Genomic DNA, 17,464 nt, shown 5'->3' on the forward strand with positions numbered 1-17,464 from the left:
GTACACAGCAGCCCCTGCAGCTCTCTGTCTGCCTCAGCAGCCCCGCTCAAACAAAACTCTCCATGGAGACTAAAACATTTTTTGGCAGGGGGTGTGAACAGGCCTGCATGAGTCATGTGCAGTGCTTTTTGATTATTCCTCATTAAAATGGAAAGAAATGCATTTGTTTAATTAGGTGTGAATAACATGATACAATGTGTTTGGAGGTTCTAAGCCCTGTGGCTCAAAGGGCCTTTAGACAGATTACTTCACAGGCTGATGGTGGTATTATTGTTTGTAATAGTAGTAGTAGCAGTAGTAATGCTACATAGAATGGTGTTATTTGTAGTCGCAACATCGGAAGAATTAGTTTTGCAGTGTGAGTCAAAACAAAATTCTGTTGTTTCTGAGCGCACAGAATTACAAATTACTGTATGAGGAAGGCTGTGAAAAAGATTTGTTTGTTGTAGATAAAATTTCAATATTCCTCAGTACACCCTTTACAACACACAGATCCAGGGATGTTTTATGGATGTTATATATTGTATACAGACTTATTTCATTAGATTTTTATGGTTGTGATATATCTGCATAAACCATTACATTCAGTGCACACTGGTTCCCCTCAAACAGAGATGGGGCACATTCATGCATAATGGAATGAAAGCATGATTGGTCCCAGAAGTGACTCTGTAGCAATATTACAAAGCAGAATCTCATCACAGGAGCCAGATGAGACTGAAACAGCATCACATTTCCCACTTTGGATTTAGCGAGACAGCCAGGAACTTCAAACAGAACAGAAATTCAAAGGGGAGGATTTTGACTGTGCACTGAGAATGTGAGAAAGGGAGACGAGTGTCAGGACTCCATGCTATGTAATATTTCTGCAATTTTGTTCCCTGCTTTCCTCCAGGCCAGAGTCTGGTATCTCCAAATTCACCCAGCGCCTCTCTCTCAAGGATCGGCAGGCCAAGCCTGAGAAGACAGCAGTAGACAGACCTCCATCCTATAGGAGGCGCTCTCTCAGCCTGGACTGGTAAGAATGGAATGTCTCTGGCTACAGTGTGCTGTCACAGCTGTGGCTACCTAAACACCCCGAAGTGCATGATGCAATGCATTGTTATGTAGGCCCCACAGATGCCTGCAGTGGCTCTATTTTGTTCTGATGGTGAAAGTACAGTATGCCCCAGACTTGGACTTTGCCCCAGAGGTGGGCAGTAGGTTTTGTTTTGTTTTTTTTGGGTGGGCCTTTTCAGGGCACCTCCAGAGAGCAGCAGCATTGCAGGAGGTTTTCAGGTGTCACTCCTGCTGTTACCCTCCCAGTATCACTGCGTACAGCAGAAGCCAACCCTTTCCTTTCAGGTTCTCTTTGACGTGGCCAATCCCCATAAGCCATGGCCTTGAGGTCAGTGGTTAGCAGGAGGTACACTGCTGAGTGCCAACTGCCTGCCATGACCCTCTGTGACCTCCGCTGACCTCACCCTCCCAAGGGGAGGAGATGTAATCTGTATTCAACAGGGGGAGGCCATTATTTCACTTTTGTACTTGTTGCGTGCTCTAAATTTTCCCATTGAGTTGCTGGTTGCTGAGGGATTAGATTAAATCCCTTCAAATGCTGGTTGAAAACACAAATAAATGTTTAGTGCTGAGTTTTGGTCATTGATTAAATGTAAGCTTTCATAACAGTAACTCAAAGTAAACACAAAGAGGGAAGATTTATGGTGGGCCTCCCCACATTAAATTGCTTTTGTATGGACCATAATATTAATAAACGACATGCTGAAGTACAGATTAGTCATATTCAAATATTCCTCAATCTTTGTCATTTTTTGGAAGCCGTGCAAGAAAGGGCCTTTGTTGCTCCAGCCCAGGTATAATAAAATTCTTGGATTCTTGGATGGAACGTGTGTCTCTCCGGGTGAGCTGTTCATCACATCTCTAGAGAGCTGCTTGTCAAATGGAAAGCTGTTCGTCACATGTTAAAGCTGTTCATCACATCTCTGTGATACTGCTTGGTTGATTGGAAGACGACTCTACAGTGTATTTGATATCATTATGTTACATACTTTCTTAGTAGAGACCCTAATCAAGACTTACATAGACCATATATTCTTCACACTCCAACGCTTCATCCATCTGGTCACAAATTCCAGCTTCAGTAGTGTTTGGACTTGTTTTTTGGCCTCTATTCATCTTCCCACATCTACAACAAGACATGTAAGTGGGCACAGTATCACAACTGTAATTTTGAAAATGCATTATGTCATGCTACCCTGTCAGGTAGGCTAAGAAGCTAATGTACAGATACCTATTAGAAGAACAGAGCCTCAGCTCTCAAAGCTTCCAGCAGCAACCAGGGCTGCAAAAGGCTGTTTCTGAAATCCCTGTATTTTGCGCTTATATTTATTTATTCATTTATTGGTTTGTTTATTAGTTGAGATAGCTGTTAAACAAGGGCCTCATTAAGCTCCATCATTAACAGGCTCTCAAGGGGGGTGGAGGGGTGGGGTCCTCACTCTGTCTGCGCTCTGTGAACAACGCCAACATACTTCAGTGGCGCCGGCTCATCTTGCACTTGTAAACCTACAGTTTTCAGGCAGCCGATGAAAGCAGCTTGAAACCTTTCCATGGTGGAGCTGTTTTCCTGCCCTGCCTGTGGTAATCATTCCCGCTGCTCTGCCCGGCATCCATCCTCTCTCTGGCTCTTCCTGACGATTTTTGCCACCCTCTCTCTCCCCACCACAAAGGCAGCCGCAGTGGAAGATGGAGTCTGTCGGTGACAATGAAAGAGCTCTGCTCCAACAGACAGCTTCCCACTGCAGAACAATGCACACACATACACACTCTAGAGGGACACTCCAGAACCAAGCCAAGACATTTCCCCCTGTCATCTGTCATCTGGAGTACATTTACACCCTGCACACTCGCTCTCACACACACACATGCCTTGGGTGCATCCAGAGCACCGCCATTTGTGCCATGGCTAGATCACAAAGATCAAATTGGGGGATTGTGCTCCACTCTACAGCATTGAACTTGGTGTCTCAGGGGCGCCTCACGGTGGTTTACTGGAGTATAGTCTCTGGGCAGCCTCAGTCCCGCTCAGGGTGGAGGCTCTCCAGGAGAGACGCCGTGGGCCACATCTGGCACTTCTCAGGCTGTGCCCACTCTGTGGACACCATTGGAGCCCCAGCCAGACCTAGAGTGGAAAAACCATCTGATGACATTCCTGCCTCTGATCAGATCAGTGTTTCCCACAGCACTATTCAGCACCCAAAAGCAAGGGAGGCCAGAAGCTGGTGTGAGGGAGGCACCCTGAAACCTGCAAACACAGTTATGTTTTTTGTTTTCACTATCTAGAGCAGACTTGGCATGGCAAGGTGAATACACACTGTGTGTGCGAGCGCGTGTGTGTCAGCGTGGCACTGAACTTTGCGCTGTACACTTCTATGAGCTAGTGGAGTGTGCTGGCCTTTTGATTTCTGCTCTTATTGATGTGGTCTGTTTTTAATGAAACACTCCATATACATTGGACATAGTCTTTATGGGTGTTCTGGCAGGGTTCGATTGACTTTCATTGGAGAAGGCTGTAAAAACAAGACGAGTGGCTTTTGATCACAGTTGTGTGAGAATGTGCAACCTCTGGGACAGCCATCTCAGGGCAGCCCTCAGACATGCTCAGGTGAGAAGGCGGCCAATCAGGCATCTGCGTGGAAGGCACCCTCTTAGACGTGGGAGGCGATGTCGGTGCCCAGAAAAGGACACTTTTCTGTCAAGGAGCCCACTCCAGAAAAGTGTATTAGTGCATTCGCGCCGTCTGCGTCCGAGTGTCGTTCCCGTGAACGCACTCACACCCACACCGTGCACTGAAGTGGCAGAGGCCCGCTCTGCAAGGCCCTGGCATATTTTGTATCTCAGTTGCAAGCCCGCCTCACGACATTGGTCATTAGTAACCCTAGACGCTGTTATGATAACCCACAAACTAGGCTTTGTAAGCGCTCTGCCAGTTTCAATCTGTGTGACTGAGCACAGATAAAATAGATGAACCAGTCCTATAGTCCTATAGGACTATAGTTTTTTATTGGTTATTAATAATACCGGCGGGGAAAAGTATGTCCTTTATTACAGTCTCAGAAAAAAAGGAAGAATGTGAACCAAAGGCTGAACTAGAAACCAGTCCTTTCTACTTTTTCATCAACGTTGCGATCTGTCTGCCTGCCTGGCCCCAGGAGAGCTCATTTTCGAATGCCGTGATAGTAAAAAATAATTGTTATTATTGTTATTGTTATTGGTAATCATAATAAACGGACTCTTGGGGGAGCTGGTGCTGGAAGCGAGGTGGGGGGACGGCTCACTGGATGTGGCACTTCACATAAAACATCTTGAAGTGTTTTGCCGGGAAACAATCACAGTTAATTATTTTTGAAGGCAGCTCAGAGGGTTTCTTGCGCATTCCAAAAGAGGGACCGTTCGTGGCATGGAGCTGGATGGGGGTTGGGAAGTGGGATTCTCCAGTGATCTCAGAGCCATCGCGGTTCTTCACGGCGGGGCGCAGTTCCAGGCCCTGGCGAGCCCTCCATCCGGGCCCCAACGCAGTCCAGCTGTCCCCTCTCTCCCTTGGAAGCAGTCAACGGTATGGTTTCCACACTGTCTGAAAGACAGACGTGTCCAGCCAATTTTATGTTAGTTTCAGCCATACTCTGCGCTGGTTGAAATTACACTCGTAGTTTTAGTGCAGTCCTCTGCCATCCCATGTTAAAGATTTTCAGCTGTATCAGCCTCGACACCATGCACATAGCCCAATCACCAAGCATCAAGCACAAACCAGGCATATGCAAGATATGCAAGCACTGCCTAGTGGTTTTTTCCCTGTCAAAATCAACACATTTGCAACAAAGAAAGCAGGAAATATTGGCACATACATGTACACACAGTCATTGAGTATGTTTACATAACATTATGACTCCTGTTTATCTAAATCAGAGTGAAGTATGGCTGGCTTTCTGCATGGATGTCCCCTGGAGCAGTGGCAATAGAGCAGACCCCTCTTCTCTGCTTTGTCCCTTTAGATGATCTGCAAAGAACATTTTACTGGGGTGCCATGAGTCTATAGGCCCTTTCTCATATACACACCCTATGTACTCACATGCATGCACTCGGTGACACACATATTTAGTTGGTTAGCATGGGAGCGGCTAATGGCAGGCATTAATCCCCCAACTGCTGCTTGCAAAAACACACAGAGCATATAAAAATACGCTTGAATTAAATCCTCCTTGGAAAAATCAGGGCAATGCTCATGGGATTCAAGTGTAAAGTGGGTTTGGATGGGGCTCCTTTGTACCCATTTGGTTCTGTTTTATTTTTCATACAGAGGCGTCAGCTCAAACAAGAGGGGTGTACTACAGAGACAGAGCATGACAGCGGTCCAGTATTCCCTAGCCGAGTTGCTTTTTAAGCACTTGTAGTGTAGATGTTGAAGTGAATATTAATGTTCACACGTACAATGTTTATACTAAATGGTTGGGGCGCCTTTGCCAGGCTGAGCCTTTTTGCAAATGGTGTTTTCTGTGATATTTATTTGCACTGAGTCTTGCAAGGTTGCAGCCATTCGTTGATGAGAGCAAAGTGAAAAACTGTCCAGATGCATATTTGTATGAGCTTTGAAAGTGAAATGAAGCCTTTCTTTATACATTGTTTCAGTATACGGTAAATGTCTTCAGTGACTTGGGAACAACTTAATTAATTTATGGTGTGCAGAACCTTTTTTTTAATCCAGAATGGCAATAAAAAACATGAAAGTTGTAGTTGTAAAACCACTTGTAAAATGCACTCTGAATGCAATATCCTTACAAATGCAGCAAGATTAGTTTTGATGTTTCCTTTTCATTGTGAGAGTATACAAATTTAAATGCAAATTAAGTGTAAACTTTCTGAACTTTGGGTTTAGTTGGTGATGGTAATGAATGTAGGTGATTAGTTCTCCCAGTGTAGACAGCTGTTCTTTTTGTGTAAAAGCTAAATCATAAACACATAAATAAACATTGTTTTGCTGATAGGGAATGTCAGCAAATCCAGTTGTAATTACTTTGTTGTATTCAGAATTGTCTAGTCCAAACCTCATTCATGTGGGATATATTGTGATGCACATTACCATTAGGGTTGGGTATCGTTTGAATTTTATCGATTCTGATTCCGATTCTGCTTATCGATTACGATTACGATTCCAATTCTGCTTATTCTTGCTTATCACAAGACATCAAACACTGTACAGTCTTTCAGACCGACACCGTGCTGCCTTAGATGTTTGGTCAGATTTGATGTGCAACCTGACTTGCAGCTAATTAGCTTCCCACATGCATTGCACTTTGCCTTGTCGTCATTTTCTTTTCTAAAGTGAAGCCACACTTTTGACCATTTACTGCGGTCCATCTTTCACACTGTTGTGATGATAGGCATGCATGCTCGCTCGTGTTTAACCCTTTTGCATGTAACTTTTTTATGCTATGTAGTGCACGTGTTATGTTACATGGTTTGTTATGTTTTCATCAGCGTTATTAAGCTTCTCATAGTTTTCAGTTAGCATTTGCTATATTTTTAACGTTAAATCGCTGTTTCCTCAAAGCTAAAACTAGCTAGAATTTTTACAATCTAGTGTTCTACACCGGTTTTAGCATATGCACTAAACTGCTAATCACACCGGTGTGACCATACGCGCAAAAGGGCTAAGCAAATGGACAAGCTGTTGCATTGATGCATGACATAGTCACGTAGACAGGTCCTGGCAGATAGCTACGTACGTCCTTACAGATATGTAGCCTTTGTTTGCAATAATAAAGGGTTATTGCGTTTAGGAACCGATAAGCAGAACCAAAATTCAACTTTTTTTTTACGGGAATCTGGTACTTGGCACTTTGGATTCGGTTCTAATTTGGAACCCAGTTTAGGTTCCCAACCCTAATTACCATCCCACCTGAATTATGTTGATATCTTCACTATTAATAAATGTGAGCACTACAGAATTTCATTTCACACACGGACACACACACATCTATAGAGAGAGGGTGAGAAAAAGAGAGAATACACTTTCACTGATGGCACTGTCCTTGACGCATTGGTGGCAACACAGTTGCAATCTCCCCGTTTTCTATGCAAAAATGCATAGTTGCAGCATTGACTTTAACCTGAAACAGCTCTAGCTTTCTGACTCTGCTGTCTGATCTCTGTTGGGTATCATAAGGCTGCTGGAAGCTGGGCCAATCGGGCTGCTCACTAGTGGGTGAAGTGGCACTAAGGAGGAGAGAATGGTGGGGCTGCATATCTGTGCTTACCTGTCTGCTTATGAATGGAAAAGGGCCACAGTCTCAGATTTCCCTTCTCCCAATCCAAGACTACTGGGATTCTGGTGGACACTCAGGATGTAGCAACACAATTTACGAACCTGGCTACTCTTGTTCTGCATGCGTGGTTTAGTTCAGGCTTCCAAGGAGAGACTCGTCTCAGCAGTGAAACAGAAAGAGGGAGGGAGAGAGGGAGACAGAAAAAAAAATAAGCTGTGGTTAGAAAATGGCAGTGCTCAGTGAGGCATGCGTGAGCGGTGAGTCACCAGAACGGGTCTCAGTCCAGTGGGTTGTGAGTGCCGAGCTGACGGTTGACCTCAGGGGACAGCCCCCGTTGGTGATAGAGAGCACGCTGAATCTCATGTTCATTTTGTCCCAGGTGTTTTTGCTTCTTATCTGGAAGCGTTCCATTGATACCATGTACAAAAAAAAGCCACAGCTCGTTACACGATTTCACTAAATCTGACCCCACTCTCCAAGCTTCAGATACTTGCTTTAAGTTGTCTGGTTTTACATAATGGCTTCTCCAGTTTCCTTCCCTCCTTGGGCCATTGAATGGAATACCATTCTGTTCCATTGACAGACTGTTCGGAAGTGCGGTTCTCAGGTATACCCCAACCATAACCTCTGACCCCTGGGATCTGTGAGTGGAGCCCAGTGCATTATGTGGCTGTGGGCTGGATTTCCCTCAGGATACAGCGGGATGCAGTGACGAGCTGGGCCCAGTGTCTCCTCCGGATGGGAGCACTTTGTAGCCAGCGCGCTCCCGGTCTAATTGTGCGGCGGAATGTGGCCGCAGACCGGCTGGCCGCTGCATCTGTGACCTGACTTGGAGAGCAGCGCAGCGGAACATTCTAAATAAATAAGCCGCGGGGCCGCCTGGAGACGTGTTCTGCCGCGGGCTGTTTATTATGGGAAACAAAGCTCTCAGCACCACATAAATAAGTGAATGAAGAACACCCCATGGCTGCACCGGCCGCCCCCCACTCCCTCCTCCCCGCAGTCGCACCAGAGCGGCTGGCCCCTCCCAGCACTTTCACCCGTAGCACTGCGCGGCACGTCGGAAAGGAGGAAGACTACGTTTATTTGCGGTATTGGTGCAGAGTAGTTTCAATAAAAATGCAAAGTGACCTGAGGTCAGCGTTGTGAAAATGTGGACCACTTAACGTGCAACACTAAAGGGAGCTGTCTGACAGGGGACTGGGTAAACAGGACTTTTGGCATGGGCTTGTGAGAGTATCTGGCGACTGGCGGGGCCCAGAGTCAGTGGGGAGGTCATTCTCCAGCCATGGCATATGGCTTACAGAGTGTGGCTCCCAGGCACTGGCTGATTTACCTCCAGCATGTCAGAGGGCCCGCTGCCTCTCGCTGGAGCCGTGCAGGCGGGAGCGTCAGGTGCTGGCCATGAATGGCCGCCGTGGCTCTGAGACTGGGTGTCACCAGGGCTGGACGGCCCCGTCTGCCTCACCACTGACTCTTATGTCCCCGAAAGCACTGGGCTTCAGCGGGCTTACAGGGGCGTCTTACAACCCCCTACCCCACCCCACCCCCGCCATCCCCCTCCCCACTTCTGTCTCACTGGGAGCATCCCCATGGTGACTGCTGTCTCTGCTCATCAAAACTTGAGAGATTTACCTACCCCCCCACTACAGTGAACAGGTGGCAGGCCTTCCTCCTCTCAGCAGGCCCCCACTGAAAGGTTAAACATACAAGGGACTGTACGTGTTTCACTGTTCACTCCCAGGCTGAAAGGCGGCCTGGATTCTCACATTGCGGTAAAAGGCGACGTAGTTTAACAGGGCAGGACTCGAGCTTAGCTTTTGGTAATCACATCTCAGGGGTGCCTTATACTTCTTTCACTGGCTAACGCTGTGCATCAGGAGCAGCTGAAGGGGCAAGCACAGATGTGGCCTGTGAGACAGCCGGGGAGAATTTTCACATCGTCCCCAATATCAGCGCTGCCAGGCCGGGTGACATGACATCTAAGGGAACGGGCCCTGAGACTCTGCATGGATATCAGGCTGTCAGACGGGACCAGAGGCCCTCAGTTTACCTCACAACTGACAACCTTAACCTCTGACCTTCTTCCTTTGGTGCATCTGCAAGTTGCATGACAGTTATCTCCTGTTTGTCAGTCCACTGATTTCACTGTGTGTTTGCATGGACGCCTTTGTTATTTGCTCAAACAAAAAGGCATGACTGTGACAGCCCCTATGATACGGCATGATAAATCCAATGTTTTTTTAAAACACACGTAATGTAATTTTGCAATATATTCTTACATTTCCTTTATATTTATTATTTGCTCCAGTAACTGTGTGGATGTCCAGAGTCACAGTCCTCTGTGTCTTCCCTTGGAGTGCACAGTGGCAGAGAGAGAAATTCCACCCAGCTCTGAAATGCGAGTACCTGCACGTTATCCCTTTCTGTGGGCTTTGCACCTCAGGCCGCGGTGCTTTGTGGTCTGGCGTGCATCCACCGCCACCGCCACTGCCGCCGGCACCGCGAGCGGGCAGCGCTCCCCAGAGTCTCATTGGAGAAGCCGGGCCGGGCCAGCTGATGCCATGTCCCTCTGCACAGAGTGATAGCATGTGCCATCCCAGCACAGAGGCACTGCCTGCTCGACCCCTTCCCCCCCACCACCACCAGCGCCACCACTGAAAGGCCTGCCCCTATCGAATTATCTACATCCAACCAACAGAAGCGCAGGGACTTGATTCCAGTATTAAGGGATTTTGCTCTCTGTTTGTTTTTGAAATGTATCAACCCTTACAAAAATGTCACAGGACAGGCCAATTTACTATGGTATTCTAAAGGATTTGCCTAATTCCCTGTAGGATTTTCTGCTGTCCTTTAGACGTTTTGACTAGATGAGAGTTCCAGAGCTGCAGTTGGTTTCTAGTGCTGGGTAGACAATGCTGAGGTTAGGATGTGTGAGGTTTTGTCAAAGCATCTTTTTTCTAGACCTCCCCACTACATCAGATGTAATCTGCAGCTTGCAGCTGTTCTAATATCCACACAGAATTGTCCTGTATTTGTGCAAATAAAGTTCAATGCAATGCATGGAATGCAGATAATTCAGGCCTCAAGAATTTATGTGATTTGACCATTGACTCAATCGTCCCAGTCTTGGTGTTTTTTGAAAAGTATAGAGTAGCAAATCTTCGAGTAATGGCTTGTTATCCAGACCTTCATCTAGACAATCTAAAAAATGCTCTCCAGTATTTGACAAAAGCAACCATTATTTAGCAGTAGACAGTGATTTTAGTGCACTATTTCTATTTAAGTGTTTGTTAAAACCATTTTGACCTCTTGTGAAACACTTCCATCATGGCTGCCGTAGGTATGCCCCTCGTGACACAGAGATGCCTGGATGGAGAAACATGATCTCTAGTGTGAGTGCTGTTGTAGACAGCCTGATGTGCACTGGAGTCTCATAGACTGAGACTGATATGCCTCTGTCACTCTGCCCTTGGTGGTCTCTCTCTCTCTGTCCCTGTCTGTCCTGCTTCTTCTGTCTCTCTCTGTCCCTTTCTGTGTCTCAGACTCTATATGCTTGTCTCTCTACATCTCTCACCCTATGCCTCCCTCTCTTTCTTTGTGTGTCTGTTTCTCACTCCGTATCTCACCCTGTCTCTCAGTCCATGTCTTGTGTCTCTGTGTCTCTGTCCCTTGGGGAAACACTATAGAGTGCCGGTACCCCTGTCCCTGGAGCCGGCCTGGCCTGCCGCTGTGACGAGGATGAGCCAGTCCCAGCGATCGTGGGCATTGTGTGTGTTTGTGTGTGTTGTCAGAGTTTGTTGCGTTCCCATGCCAACTCCAATGTGTCTGTGGCCTGGGGTCATGGGGCTAACTTGGCTCCGAGTTGCCTATAAGCAGATAAGACCCGGCAGGGAAAGTATGTGGATCCCAGTAACACTGCCCTCCCACCCCTGCCTCCACCCCCCACCACCCCCCTCAATCCCACCCCCTGTCCAGCCTGCCTGCCTCCAGTCTGTCTGGTGCCAAGAATCAAATTTCAGAATTTCCTTCTACAAGCCACATTTAGAGCGTGCAGCAGTGTCTGCATCCCTGTGCCCCTCTCTCCCTCTCCTTCCCCCTCCCCCATTCCCTCTCTCTGTCAGCACTATCCTGCTTTTTCTCTTTTCATCTCTTACTCTTTAAAACACTGCTTTTTCTGATTCTCGTCCTTTAAATGGATTTAATATGTTTGCTCATTGTAAATGCACGGCTCCAAACTGGCACCTAGTCTTACACTTCACTCAATGGTCCAGCATCTGCCTAAACTGTGTTTTAACTGGTCGTTCTGTATCTGTATACATTGGGGGGGGAGGGTGGATAGGGTTAGTGATCAGCCAGCTCTTCCATGCCAGTCAGGTCTGGCTCGCGTTCCTGCACTGAGACCACTGTCTGCTGTCCCCTGTGAGACTTGGCGTGGCCTGAGTCAGTGACACTGGACTATACCTTTCCCATCTGCTGGGGCCCAGTACTGAAACCGCATCGTTAAAGCCTTTCCTCTGCTGATCTCAGATGCAGAGGGGAGGGGAAGGGGTGGGAGGGGGGGACATCCATTTCAATGAATTGGATTCCCCCTGAGACCCCTCCACCCCCTCCCCCGCCCCCCCACCTCCACCATCAGTACCGCCACCCAAGATTTATGGAGGCTGGAGGCTTGTGGCGGCAGACTGCCCTGGTGTGGGGGGCCAGGCTGTCAGCGGATCACTGGCCCGAGAGCCCGCCTTTGGAAAGGAGGGTTACTTTTAGCCCGGACTCGCGGCGGCGGCGGCGGCGAGCGGGGGAATCAAATAAAGAACGGCAGCGGCGATGACAGCTCGCCGGGATCGACATGCCACGCGCTCTGGACATGCCGCCACGAATGACTGCGCGTAACAAAATTCAATCTGTTACACGCCGGCATTTTTCATCACAGAAAACCATGTTGTCTTGTGTATACTGTTATTCCTAGGGAGTTTTCCCCATACCAGGACTCCCCGTGCTTGGCTCATACACTCTTTCCCAATCAGGGGTTTGGAGGCTGTCTTGCTGCTTTCCTGCAAATAGTGCTTCAAGTCCCATCACCAAAGTTAGCCTTGCCCAACAAGCACTGCTTCGAGTTGCACATAACTCTGTTTTATCAGTAGTGAAGCTGCACGAGGAAGCAGAATTTTTATTGCTCGTCATGAACAGAACCTGCACCAAATGCACAGTATGCAAATATGTTGTATGTAAGCATAAATGTATACATTAACTTGACTGGGTTAACTTTTTAAAATGTGTATAGTAGGTCTATTAAGCTGACTTAATGTAAGCCTGCCTACGCCTTTAAAAGCTAATACACACTTTAGTTTGGTTTAGTTTAGTTTGTTACAGTCTCAAATTTAGCATGCACATGCTAAAATTATTTGTCATCTTAACTCAGTTTATGTAGTGCATCAGGAGCTTATACGCAGCAATCATTGTATGTGTGTGAGTGCTTATGAGTTTTTCCAAATTGTGTGGATGTGCCAGCAGTCAATGAAAGCTAAGTAGGAGCTGCTTCCTGTAGAACACTGATTCTCAATCCTGCTCCTGGGGCCCCCCTGCTCTGCACGTTTTCCATCTTTCCCTGCTCTACCTGACTGAACTCTTCGGTGGCACTTTTGATTAGCTGAGCGCACTTGATTTAATCAAGAGCATGTTAGTCATTTCAATCAGGTGTGTTTGGAGCAAAGATAGATAGAAGATATGCAGGACAGGGGGGCTCCAGGAGTAGGATTGAGAAACACTGCTGTAGAACAATAGCAACAGCAGAGAGAAAGCAGTGGAAGAGAAAAGCCATGGAGCTCCAAGCTGAAAAATGTTCACTCGCTCATGCCCTATGTCCACAGATACCTATCACAACTGACCATGCAAGCGTGATCAGTGGAGACAAATAGCCGGTCCATTGGTGATTTTGTGTGTCTCTTGTGTTCAATGCTCTTTGACATTTTTTTTTATAGGTCAGTGCTACTGATCAGTGAGCAGCAGCGTACGACTCAGAAATCACTGCTGAAGCCTGAGGTGGTGACTCATTCTACAGCTCTCCACTTTCCAAACTTGTGTGGCGTGTCAGGCCACTCCACCGCTTCCACAGTAGCCCACTCGTAAAGTGTGTCATATTCACGAGCAGTGCATTTGCTTTCAATCGTCAACATTTTTAGTATGTGCTCGTAAGTCTTAAGTGTCCAATAAGCAGAGTTTTTCTGAGTGTGGCTGAGGAGAAGAGACAGAGTGCGTTGCATGCTGGGGGTCAGCACTCAGAAACCACAAACCTGCAGGTTTAGGTCTTAAAACATAAAACATGACACCTCTCAGAGTGCTACAGCCACACTCCCTGCCCCCTCCGGCTCACTCACACACACTGACTGCCCACCACTGACAAATCCTGCCCGTGGGACACCAGCCTGGGCCAATCAGTGAAGGAGGTGAGGGTTGACTTAGAGTTTGACACGCTGAAACTAGAGGGCACAATTTATTGGACTACTGTATACATTTTAGTTTCAGATATTGTGGTGGAGATCTCCAGATGCTGGGGCTGTTACGCTAGTAAACTGAACATACTCTCAGCCTCCTTCACACCATTGACTTGAACCATCAATGCACATTCTGACATCCAGTGCTGATGGCTTATTTCTGTGTTAAATGGTGTATGTTATAGTTTTACATGTTTTTTGAAAACATGAAGATATTTTTTAAGGCAATTTTCTGCAAAAATACAGGGAGGAGGGTTGTTGAGGCCCTTGAAGGGAGTTGTCCCCTCTCTCCTGAAGTTCACACTGACACTCTGATCTCATCGGTGACCTTCCTATGTCACCAGTCTTGGGAGAAATCGCTCACCCTGTTCCTCTTTCCACCATCTGCTCCAGTTTTTTTTCTCACCAAGTTTGTTTGTTTGTTCCACTCCACCACTATGTGCTGACCCCTGCCTCTCGTGTGGGGACTGCAGGCTGATTGGAGCAGCTATCTGAAGATGGCATCTGCAGTAATAGGGTCCAGTGGCATGCTGTCGCAGTCCAGCTATGCAGCAAGCATCCATTTGTTATCTGACTGAGCCAGGACTTGTAATTCCACTCGGCAGGTCTGAGATAGATACTGACATGAACCGGGGGGGGGGGGGGGGGGGGGCTCGCTATTTAATGTGCTTTGCTTGGGGTGGGGGGGAGGGATGTGTGCGAAACATGAACAACCCCCCACCCCATAGGATTTGAGAGCTTTTGTTCTCAGCAGGACTGCTTCCTGCTCAAATAGTTTTAAAAGGCAGGAATTAATAGCCGCGGTGGCGTATCAGAATGTCCTTCCACACCTTCATCCCCTTACAGAAGTCCTGCCAGCTCCCTCTGGTCGTCACCATATCTGCACACTCTCTCCACACCTCTGGGCCTTATCCCTCTTATCCCCCCCATCTGTGTGTTCAGCGCTGTGCTCTCCCAGCATCCATCCCCTCTGCAGCTGCGCCTCCCTCCCTTTTTCCTCTGAGTGGCCCTTTCTCTCTGCTGTGTGCCTGTCAGGGCCGGGGTTTTGTCCATAAAGGACCGAAAAATCCCCTCGCCCCTTTCAGCCCTGGCCTCGCCCCGTGTTGCCACGCCGCCCGGTCCGTCCGTGGGCGGGACAGATGGGAGGTTTAAAGTTCAGTTTGGGTGGGCGCAGGGTTCGCGGAGCCTCCCTCTGGTGCTTTCGCAGATTCACAAGACGGCGCTGAGCGACAGATGTGCCGTCACAAGCGGCTCTCCATGTCGCTTTGATTGAGGAGCCGAGTTTGAAAGCGGGTTTTGCTCTAATGTTGTCAAAGAGTGATGGCCATTCTTGTGGCTGACAGAAAATGTCCGTTACATCTCAGACATACGACAATAATCCCACTGCACTCTTTGTGTCTTTGAAATTGATACACAGCATTACAAATATATCCCCGTTTTATCTCTGCCGGCCCATGGAAAAGATGTTATTTTAAATACCTGTGGTTTATCTGTTTGAGGTCCAATCCTGGAATAGGTTAGCTCAGGGAACATGGGGAAGTCTAAAATTATCCATCTATTATAAGGACACAGAAAAAAGTTTATGTGAGTATATTTATCTGTGTTGCCCTGTGAAGGGGGCTGATGCGAACAGATGCCTTTGTTGCGTACCCTCAACTCTAAGGTCGTTAGCTCTTAAGCATTGCTGTTGTTTTGCAATCTGAAGTGAAATGCCAATTCTTGTTCTCCCTCTAACGTTTGCTGACCGACTCCCTGCAAGTTCCTCTGGCCACGTCGCTTATATGCAAGTCTGGCTCTCTTCTTTTTTTTCATTTCAGTTTTATTTTAGTCTGTCGATCTGAGAGGTCTTTTTTGTCATCTCAGTTTGCCCTGCCAGTTGCCCTCCGGCCTGGTACAATCCCCTGCCTTGAGTGGCGAGGTCCCCTCGCTCTGAGTAATGCCACCCACTGCACAGGGCTGGGGCCAGGGCTATCCTGTCTGGAGCCGCGGGAGCCGTCTGCAGTCTTCCCACTCTCCGTTCCGACTCCTCGAAAAACATGCCAGTGTTAACCAATGACTGGCCTTCCTGTTGCCTGCCTCACACACGTCTCCCTCACACGCAGGACCGGCCCCAGTTTCCAACCCCAGAATGCCAAACAGAGGGACGGCGGGTTAGGACAGGGCGCTGTCAGAGATCGCTGCCGCTTTTTTTCTCGCCTTCCGTAGTGTCAGCGCCGGGCGGCGGGCATCAGCGGCCGTGAAGCGTGCAATGGCAGGATCCCGGGGTTCTCACCTCACTGGCATCCGTCATAAGCCCACGCAAAACCTCTATGACCGTGGCGCCTAGGCCTCTGACCAGCCCTTTTTCCTGTTTTTACTGCATTGCACTTGATAGGAGCTTTGTCTGGGGGGGAAACATTTTAGAGGAGAATTAGTTTCCTTCAACGAAAGAAGAGGAATTTAAAATAGGTGGAATTTAGTAAAATGTCACAGAGTGATGTATTTTCTTTATATAAAGTGAACGGTATAATGTGCATACATAGGCTGAACAACAAATGACAGGCAAAGTGCAGGAAAAGACATTTCTCGCTGGCGGTGAGTGGAGCTGGGTTTTCGAGGGAAGGCTGGAATTTTCAGATGGGGTCCGGTGGGATAAGCAGCATCAGATGTCACTCCTGCTGACATTTACATCAGCAGCTCTGCGGGTGTGTGGGGGCACAATGCAGACTTTCCGAGAATAAGACTCATCAACATTTTTCCAGTTGCAGGGCTGGTGAATGCCTGGCATGCCTGAGATGCCAAGATAGGCGATAGGCACGGCAGCGGCAGCCCCCGGGCTCTCATGGGAAGTGGGCACTGGAGCCGCCATTGGTGGGCATCCCCTGGCAGGTGAACAATGGTGGCATGCGCCTGGAGACTATCGCTGAGGTCAACAACCCTGCTGGAAGATGTCAGTGACCTGCGATTGAGGAGCAGCGTCCTGTTTGACAGTCCTATTTGTGTCTGCAACCAAGCGAAATCAATTCAGGCTCCTTAACAGGGGTTTCTGGAAAGAACATGTGGTTCAAATACACAGGATCCTCATCCTCATGAGTTGTTCTTTTTTTGATAATTTATCCTCTAAAGAAAACAGAACAGAAAAAAACCAAATGGGCTTTGTCCAAAAGGCAGAGTGAGAATATTTGTCTTGGTCATGCCTGCAATGAGGTTTTTGCATCTACCTTTCTCACTGTTACTAAAAAACAGCAATTAAACCCTCTGTTGCTAGGCATTTACTCAGAGCAGAAAATAAATAGGTCTGGGTATAAGTGTGATGAGACATGCCAGCTGGTACAAAGAATTAAGAAAAACCTTGTGGGGAACAGATTTATATTTGTTTGGTTTCTTCTTTTTTTGCAGAGAAGTATTAAGACCAATTTTCCATCACACAACGCATTGCCATAGTCTGTCAGTATGGATACAGACCGCGCCCAGTGATATAACTCACGACGGTAGAGAATATCAAGTGGGGCAATAGGGGCTGTGAAAGGGAAATGGAGCAGCCAGAGAAATGAGAACCCAAATCCTCACATGAAGAAAGTGCTAACTGGACGTTTACAGCCTCCCTCCGCTCCTTCAGATAAATTGGACTTTCAGCTCTTGTGGGTTTTCATTGCCCAGCTCCCAGACAAT

The 17,464-nt window shown here is 47.6% G+C and overlaps 1 protein-coding gene across 1 annotated transcript in view; it reads left to right on the top strand.

Annotated features, from left to right (window-relative positions):
* The window catches only part of LOC118789109 (ankyrin repeat and fibronectin type-III domain-containing protein 1-like), a 48,559-nt gene that overhangs the window by 15,430 nt on the left and 15,665 nt on the right, over positions 1–17,464 (top strand). Inside the window, exon 2 of the mRNA XM_036545430.1 lies at positions 896–1,018. The gene's annotated coding sequence lies outside the window, so the exon portion shown is untranslated. The remainder of the gene's footprint in view (positions 1–895; positions 1,019–17,464) is intronic.

The sequence above is a fragment of the Megalops cyprinoides genome, chromosome 1, assembly GCF_013368585.1.
Source record: "Megalops cyprinoides isolate fMegCyp1 chromosome 1, fMegCyp1.pri, whole genome shotgun sequence".
Taxonomy (NCBI): domain Eukaryota; kingdom Metazoa; phylum Chordata; class Actinopteri; order Elopiformes; family Megalopidae; genus Megalops; species Megalops cyprinoides.